This window comes from Lagenorhynchus albirostris, chromosome 10 (genome assembly GCF_949774975.1).
Source record: "Lagenorhynchus albirostris chromosome 10, mLagAlb1.1, whole genome shotgun sequence".
In the NCBI taxonomy this organism is placed as follows: domain Eukaryota; kingdom Metazoa; phylum Chordata; class Mammalia; order Artiodactyla; family Delphinidae; genus Lagenorhynchus; species Lagenorhynchus albirostris.
The window spans coordinates 12,542,917-12,551,065 of record NC_083104.1 but is presented as its reverse complement, the minus strand read 5'-3'; the positions used below and the strand labels follow the sequence as shown (position 1 = coordinate 12,551,065).

At 41.5% G+C, this 8,149-nt stretch overlaps 1 long non-coding RNA gene across 1 annotated transcript; it reads left to right on the top strand.

Moving 5' to 3' along the window:
• Nucleotides 1-252: 252 nt before the first annotated feature.
• Nucleotides 253-3,252, top strand: LOC132528136 (uncharacterized). The gene is made up of 2 exons (XR_009543127.1): nt 253-516; nt 2,839-3,252. It is a non-coding gene; the product is annotated as an uncharacterized LOC132528136 (long non-coding RNA).
• Nucleotides 3,253-8,149: the final 4,897 nt, after the last annotated feature.

Sequence of the window (8,149 nt, the reverse complement as noted above, 5' to 3'; positions counted from 1 at the left end):
AGCCATGTGGTCTTAGATAAAGTACTTACCCTGCTTGACCGCAGGAGAAGCAGAGGCTGGGAGAGGGGAGGCCACTTGCCCAGAGACACATGCCAGGGACTGGTAGAACAGAAGTTCAAATCTAGGTTTTCTATTACAACAATTGGTAACACAGAATAGAATAAGCAACTATAGTTATGGTTGTCGTTGTTTTGCTTTTTGTTATTGTTTGCTCGTTCTTAATCCGAGAAACAGGAGAAGAAAAATGAAACAGGCTGCTGGCCTTCTAGGTGCTGTATCCTGGCTGTGATATCCCTGCTAAATGGAAGAGCCCTGTGGCTCATTAGCTGAGCCTGCCTCCCTGGCTCTCCCCAGGCACCCGGTGCCGCTCTCCCAAGCAGGCCAGCTCAAAGCAAGAAGCAGCCTCTCTGACTTCCCGTGGGAAAGGGTGCCCCGGTGACCTGGAACAGACAAAAGGGTCTCTTGGAGAATGGAGCAGTTAGCTGCCCAGGATGAAATGCTGTCATCAGTGACCTGGTAAGTGAAGGCCAAACAGCCCTGCCCCCATCCTGATACTACAGCACTCATGAGGGAGGCTGGGCCCAGAGGAGGTCTTTACCACCTGGAAGCTGACAAGCCTAGCAGCTGCTGCTACCCAAGATGACAGGTCCATCAGCTCTGCTATAAGAAGAAATCCATGTGTTCCCAGGGCTTGCTGGCATTTACAGGGAGTGGATTTGCTGTAAGGAACCAGCTGGCTTGGAGGGATAACATGTCTCAGGGCCTGGGGCAGGTCTGGGCCCCTGTGACTCACTACTCCATGCCAGGTTTCCACGTGATGGATTGTAGCCATTAATTAGACACCTGGGCGATGTTTATGGCCCATGACCTCAATCCCTGTTAGGTTTCATGTTTGTTTTGTTTGTTTGTTTGTTTTTAATAAATCAAACCCTTCTGAAACCATCTGCAAATGGAGAAGAAACAACTAAATGAGAGGCAGCTAACTAAACGGCAGAGTTCTGTGCCTGAAATCTTACAAATCTGGGTTTAAATCCCTAGTACCTCTCAGTTTCTGTTGCCCCTGGGCCACTTCTCAACCTCTCTAAGCCTTGGTTTCCTTATATGTAAAATGAGAAAAATAATATTTCTTATTTGTATTAGAACTGCTTTTGAGACTACACAATAAACGTTAGCTGTTAGCATACTGTAATGGGATTCCCTGTTCTCTTGTCTGCATCCCTGTGAGTAAATCAGTTATGTGAGAATAGAAACCACAACCTCTCTGCTCACCACTTGACTTAGGCTGACTTGTCCTAAAAGTCATCCCCTAGACAGGTATTTGAGAGCAAGAAGTCCATTTAAAGCTGATCCCATGAAGCATGGGTAGGGAAGTAGGAAAATAAGGCAAGAATGGAGGATGGAGCCAATCATGAGGATGTGCATTATGTAGCCAGGACCTCCATGGGCAGATGAAGCTCCATCCTATTAGAAACCTCTGGGAAATCATGCTTCTGTGTCCCATGTGGGGGTGGGAATCAGGGGTGCTTAACCACCAACAACCTTTGGGCTGCTCCCAGGGGCATTAACTCCCGGGCACTGCCACCTGCTCTGGGCTCCAGGTAGAAAACCCTGGGGCAGAGAGTTGTGGAGGTTGCACAAGACGCCATCAGCACGTACTGCAACAGTGGATGCCAGCAGGGAAGTGGGCAGGGCACTGGCAGTGTCTGCTAAACCTCTGTTTCCTGGCCTTTGGTACAATGCCTGATACTTGGGTGGTGCCCAGTACATACTGAATGAATGAATAGGAAAAAGAGACACAGATATTGATAACTATAACACAAGATAGTAAGCGATCAGAATCATAAAAGAGGCAATTAAATTAGCAAGGGAGGTTAAAAGGAGATAAAATTTATTTTTATCCAGGAGTTATCAAGGTTTTAAAGAAGAGATAGCAATTGAGTGGGGGTATTTAAGGATATGTTATGGGCGGAATTGTGTCCCCCAAGAAATTCATATGGTGAAGTCCTAATGCCTAGTACCTCAGAGTGTGACTGTATTTACTGACAGGGTCTTTAAAGAGGTGATTAAGTTAAAATGAGGCTGTAAGAATGGGCTCTAATCTATTATGACTGAAGTCCTTAGAAAGAGAGGAAATTAAAACACAGACAGTTACAGAAGATAAGACCACGTGAAGACACAGGGAAAAGACAGCCATCTACAAGCCGAGGAGAGAGGCCCGGAACAGATTCATCCCTCATGGACTTCAGAAGGAACCAATCCTGCTGGCACTTTGAACTCAGACTTCTAGCTTCCAAAACTGTGAGAAAAAGTATTTCTGTTGTTTATGCCACCCAGTCTATGGTACTTTGTTACAGAAAACTATAGAAAACTATACAGGATAGGTAGCTCTGAGCTTCTGCAAGGTTGTTTCTCCAGCCTAGCAGACTGCTTACACGGTGTAGGGGCTTAAAAACTTTATTCTGTGATGAATTTGGCTGTGTGGCAAATGGAGGAAAGGCATTCTAATAGAGACAAGTGCAAGAATAATGACATGGGGACCAGAAAGTGTGGCAGCTACTAGAAACAGCAATTTCAGTTTGGCTGGAGCCTAAGTGCTAATGGTGTACAGTGTGGCATAGTGTTGGGATGCTAGATTGCATTCAGAATGAATTAATACCTTGATAAGGGGTGTCAACCTTATTAAATGGCGTCGTAGCAGTGATCCCCTGCAACAATCACAGCTTCCTATATCCCTGTTTGGATTCTGGGCTTGACCAGTTGGACATTAGCAAGTGTGGTGCAAGCGAAGTCTTAAGAAGCACTGGGACATTGGGGTTTGCCCTCTCTTACTGCTCTTAGGAACCCTGAGATCACATGTGAAGAGGCCAAAGCTAACCTACTGAAGGAGGAGAGACAGCTGCACTTCATACAAGCTGTGCCAGGTAAGATTCCTAGACCCACCAGTCTACTCACCTCCAGATATATGAATGAGGCCATCCTGGACATTCCAGCCCAACAGAGCCAACCCAGACCAGAAAAACAACCGACCGAATTGCTACAAGTATAAATATTTATTGTTTGAGTCCACTAAGTTTTGGAATGGCTTGCAGTGAAAGCTACCTGATATAATTGGGAAGTCATTGAAGGTTTTTGGAGGTGGGAAGGGGGTATAACTGAGGCTTTAAGATTAATCTGGATATAGTGTGCATGATTTAGAAGGAAATTGTTTTAGCTGTTTTCTAACAGGAACAAGTAAATCAATCCTTTGCTCTGCCTTCTCTGAATTTCTCTAGTGCTGAGACCAAGATGGGCCACAGACTGGAAACCTTGTTTATATTATAGATCTGCCATCTGGAGCTACTGTTCACAGCTACTGTGAGAGCTGCTTTTTTGGATCTAAATTTCTCAAGGAAGGAGCAAATGTTAGAGGTGGAATTCCAAGATAATAGAGCAATGGAACTATTATCAAATGCCAAGACAAGAGGGAGCAAAACAAAATAACAAAGAGGGAGCAAAACAAAATAATCTAAAATTCCTAGTAACTGAACTATAGGGGAAAACAGCTGGAGTTTAGGTCAGGCTAAAGGAATGGCTCTCACAACTCTAAAAGACACAGCCCATGTCTGAGCTGATTGTGGCTGGTTGCTTATAAGTTCCTGGCCCGGTCTCTTTCACCCTTGGAAACAGCCAGTGTCACTTAGCATAACTGGAATGTGATGAAAATTTTGGGGATTATTTTGACTTCAAAGCTATGATAAAAGCCTAGGTGAGAAAGGAGGTAAAAATCATTGCCTGCTATTAGCCATGATACTCCTCTCCAACTTTCCTAAGGATTTAATTCACTGTGTCATGCAAACAAATTCTACATAGAGGCAGGGTTCCATAACAGTGGCCTTCATTTTTGAAGACCACCATATTTCCAATCAATCAGAATAAGCCTCCCAGCAACTTCGCGCTGCAACTCTGGACTATGTTTTTCTGGAATTCACAAGTAACCCAAGCAAAGTCATGGGAAAAATGTGACTTCCCAGAGGGTCAAAGCAAGCCAGAAGCAGAACCTAAATTAGAAACCATATCTCCAAATGTCCAGCCTATGACTTTATCCACAAAACCAGCTCTGCCTCCACTTAGCTATTCATAATTCCCCCAAAGATGAGGGTGAGGATAATTTATGAAACTAGAGAAACTGCATGCTTTGTTTTCCACTAAATTCCAGTGTATTCTTTAGCATGGCAAACCACATGAGACTTCAGCTGAGATACAGAGCACAGAGAGGATGAAAAATTTGGGTCTGGTTCTGCTAAATTTGTTTCACCCTAAAAAAAAAATCATAATCCACCTTAATTATGATAAAGAACCCAGAAATGATTCTCTGCCTACCCCAAACGCCTTCCACACACACATTTTTGAACTTCAGAGGAAGCTGATCCTCTGATTACTGGTAAGCAGCATCTCTGACGCATATGTTGAGAGCGTGAGTCTTTGTGTCTCTATGGAACCAATTATCTGCAGGGCTGGAAAATTAAGAAGTTGAATTGTGTTTCCGTGGATGCACGTTCAGTTGCTAGACATTAGTGCAGAGTTGAGAGCTATAATAATCCTCTCCAGATAAATCCTCATCAAAACACAGGACTTTAACAATCTGTTGTCTTCACTTGCTCAGGGTGTAGGGTTTCAGGTTTGGGTGGGTATTACGTACAAGGCCTATAGTTAGTGATCTTTTCATGAATTTTCTCTCACAGAGTTTCACATGTGTCTCACATAGACTGTTAAGGGCACATTTCCTTTAAGTGGGGACTAACTGGTATCTGAACTTGGCCAGCTGCTCGCGTACAGATAACTGATTTCATATTCAGTTTTGAGTGAGATTGATGGGTTTCTGAATCTGTGACAAGCAAGCCCCAGTTGTAGCATAGTGGATGGATAACAGTATAGTCTTAGGAGAAGGGAAACAACAGCCCCAAGTTTTAGTATTAATAATAACATTAAATATTATTGCTAATGTTATAACTAGTAATAGCAGATAATATTTATTAAGCTCTTAGTAGGCCCTATGTCCAAATACCAGCTCCATCACTTGCTGTTGGTTTGACCCAGAAAAGTTACTGTATGAGTTTCCAGAGCTGCTTTAACAAAGTACCAAAACTGTGTGGCTTAAATAGAAATTTAGTGTCTGCAGTCCTAGAGGCTAGAAGTCTGAAATCAAGGTGTCTTCAGGGCCATGATCCCCCTGCTGCTCTAGGTGAGAATACTTTCTGCCCTCTCCTAGCTGCTAGTGTTTGCTGGTAATCCTTGGGATTCTGTGGTTTATAGATGCATCACTCCAGTCATGTGGGCATCTTCGTTCTGTGTTTGTTGATATCTGTGTCCAAATTTCACCTTTTTATAGGGACACTAGTCGTATTGGATTAGGGCCCTCCCTAATGACCTCATTTTAACTTGATTACCTCTGCAAAGACCCTATTTCCAAATAAGGTCACATTTTGAGCCACTAATCGTTTAGGACCTTAACATATCTTTGGTGGAGGTGGAAGGGGACATATTTCAACCCATAACAGTTACCAAACCTCCCTCCTACCCTTACTTCCCCTTTACAGAATGAGGATACAAGGAGTACTGACCTCACAGGGCTGCTGAGAGGATGAAATAAGATAATGTACGTAAAGTGTTTAGCATAATGCCTGGCATATAGCAGGAAGGCAGGAAATGCTAGCTATTATTATCGTGAATGTGGGGATATAAATCCGTAAAGCTCAGTTTGTTTTGCTTTGCTTTACAGAGGAGAAACCCATGCTGATAATATTTTCCTCCAACTCTTAAGGGCATAATGATTTTTCATAACGGTATGAGTTGATTTTTACATCTTGTATTTTACGAAAGAACTGTGTGTTTGAAAAAATCTACTTTTTATTTGAATATTGCCATCTATTCATACTATGATAAAATCGCTTTGAATAAATACCTTACTCCCAGCAAGTAAATAAACCTGAAAGGTTAAAACCCTAATCAATTTTAAAAAGGTTAGTAAATCTTCTAGATTATCGCTAACATATGAGAAATAAAGGCTCTAAAATGTAAAATTAAGGACTTCCATCCCCCTAACAATGCTGATACAGGTAAAATATATTGCAGATATTGGGAGATGACCTCACAGTCCTGAAAAGAGCATGACTTTTAGATTCAAGTATATCTGGGCTTAGCTTGTAATGCTACTGCTTATGGCTCTGGGACCAAGGGGAAGTTACTGAACATTTTTCATTCTCGGTTTCGTCATCCATGAAATGAGGATAATAATGCTCCTTCAAAAGTAAGATAGCCTAACCATTGACGGATAAAAGGTAAACAAAATGTGGTATATATGTATAATGGAATATTATTCAGCCTTTAAAAAGAAGGACAGGGCTTTCCTGGTGGCGCAGTGGTTGAGAATCTGCCTGCCAATGCAGGGGACATGGGTTCAAGCCCTGGTCAGGGAGGATCCCACATGCTGCAGAGCAACTGGGCCTGTGAGCCACAACTACTGAGCCTACGTGTCTGGAGCCTGTGCTCCCAACAAGAGAGGCCGTGATAGTGAGAGGCCCGCACACCGCGATGAAGAGTGGCCCCTGCTTGCCGCAACTAGAGAAAGCCCTCGCACAGAAACGAAGACCCAACACAGCCAAAAATAAATAATAAATAAATAATTTTTAAAAAAGAAGGACATTCTGACACGTGCTACAGCATGGATAAAACTTGAGGAGGTTGTGTTAAGTGAGATAAGCCAGTCACAAAAAGACAAATACTGTCTGATTCCACTTATATTATATACTACATGAATAATCAAATTCATAAAGATAGGAAGTAGAATGGTGGTTGCCAGGGGCTGGGGGAGAGGGGGTTGGGGAGTTATTGTTTAATAGGAACACAGTTCCAGTTGTTCAAGATGAAAAGAGTTCTGGAGATGGATTGTGATGATGACTACACAAAAATGTGAATATACTTAATGCCACTGAATGGTACACTAAAAAAATGGTTAAGATGGTAATTTTTATGCTATGTGTATTTTACTACAATCTTTAAAATAAGTTTTAAAAATAAATTTTCAAAAGTTATAAAAAAGTTAGAAGGCCTAATTAAAGCCCCTAATTACTATCTGGCATATAGCTGGTAGCAATAGACACATCCCATCATTAATACTCTCCTTCCTCCCTACAAACAATCCTTGTAAAAAGAATTGGGGTGTGCACATAGCAAGGGATTCAGGGTAAAAGACTGCAGATAATCCACTAACATTTGATTTTGAAATGAAGCTAATTAAGTAGGTAGATGACATTGGTCAGGTGATAAGAAAACTGGTCCAAGTGCTGCTATTATCTAGTTCTGCGATTGTGAGCAAGTCACTTAGCTTCTTTGAACCTATTTTCTCATCTGTCAAATAAGAGAGAGTTGAACTAGATGATCAATATTACATCCCAGTCCTTAGAAGCTTTCATTACATAAATAAAGCCAAGACATGGTACTTAAGAACAAAGGGTCATAGCTTAGTAGTGTCCTCTTTATGCAAAAAATAGGAGAGGGGAAATAGGTATCTTTTATAATGCTAGCAGAGTAAATTGGCCAAAGGGAGGGAAATTGATTTAAAAACAGGATGAAATGAGCAATTAATAGCAAAATGTTATACTATTCCAATGTTACTGTATTTAAAAGAATATAGCTTTGCAAGATGAAAAAGTTCTAGAAATCTTTACACAACAACATACATATAATAAACACCACTGTATTGTGCACTTAAAAATGGTAAAGATGGTAAATTTTTTTGTTATGTGTTTTTTACCACAGTAATAAAAAATAAAAAGAATATAGGCACACGATTTTCTTTCTTTGACCTCACTTCTCACAAACAATACCAATGGCGTGCAAATTTTTTTAGTTAGCAAATTCATTCTTCAAAGGAAGTTTTATGGGAAAATGATTGTAAAAAAAAAATGAAACTGAAAATGGAGTACTAGATGGAGGGGGACTAAACCTCCCAGTCTGGGTCTTTCCTCCTTGTTCTCTGGGCCTACCCCTGAGCCCTCTGAAGATGCCTAGGTCTCCAGCAGGCAAGCTTGGAAATCAATGCTGTGTACTCTATAAAGAAATGTAGATGCCTTCTCAGTGCACTCAACTGGAAATTAATCAGTAATGGTAG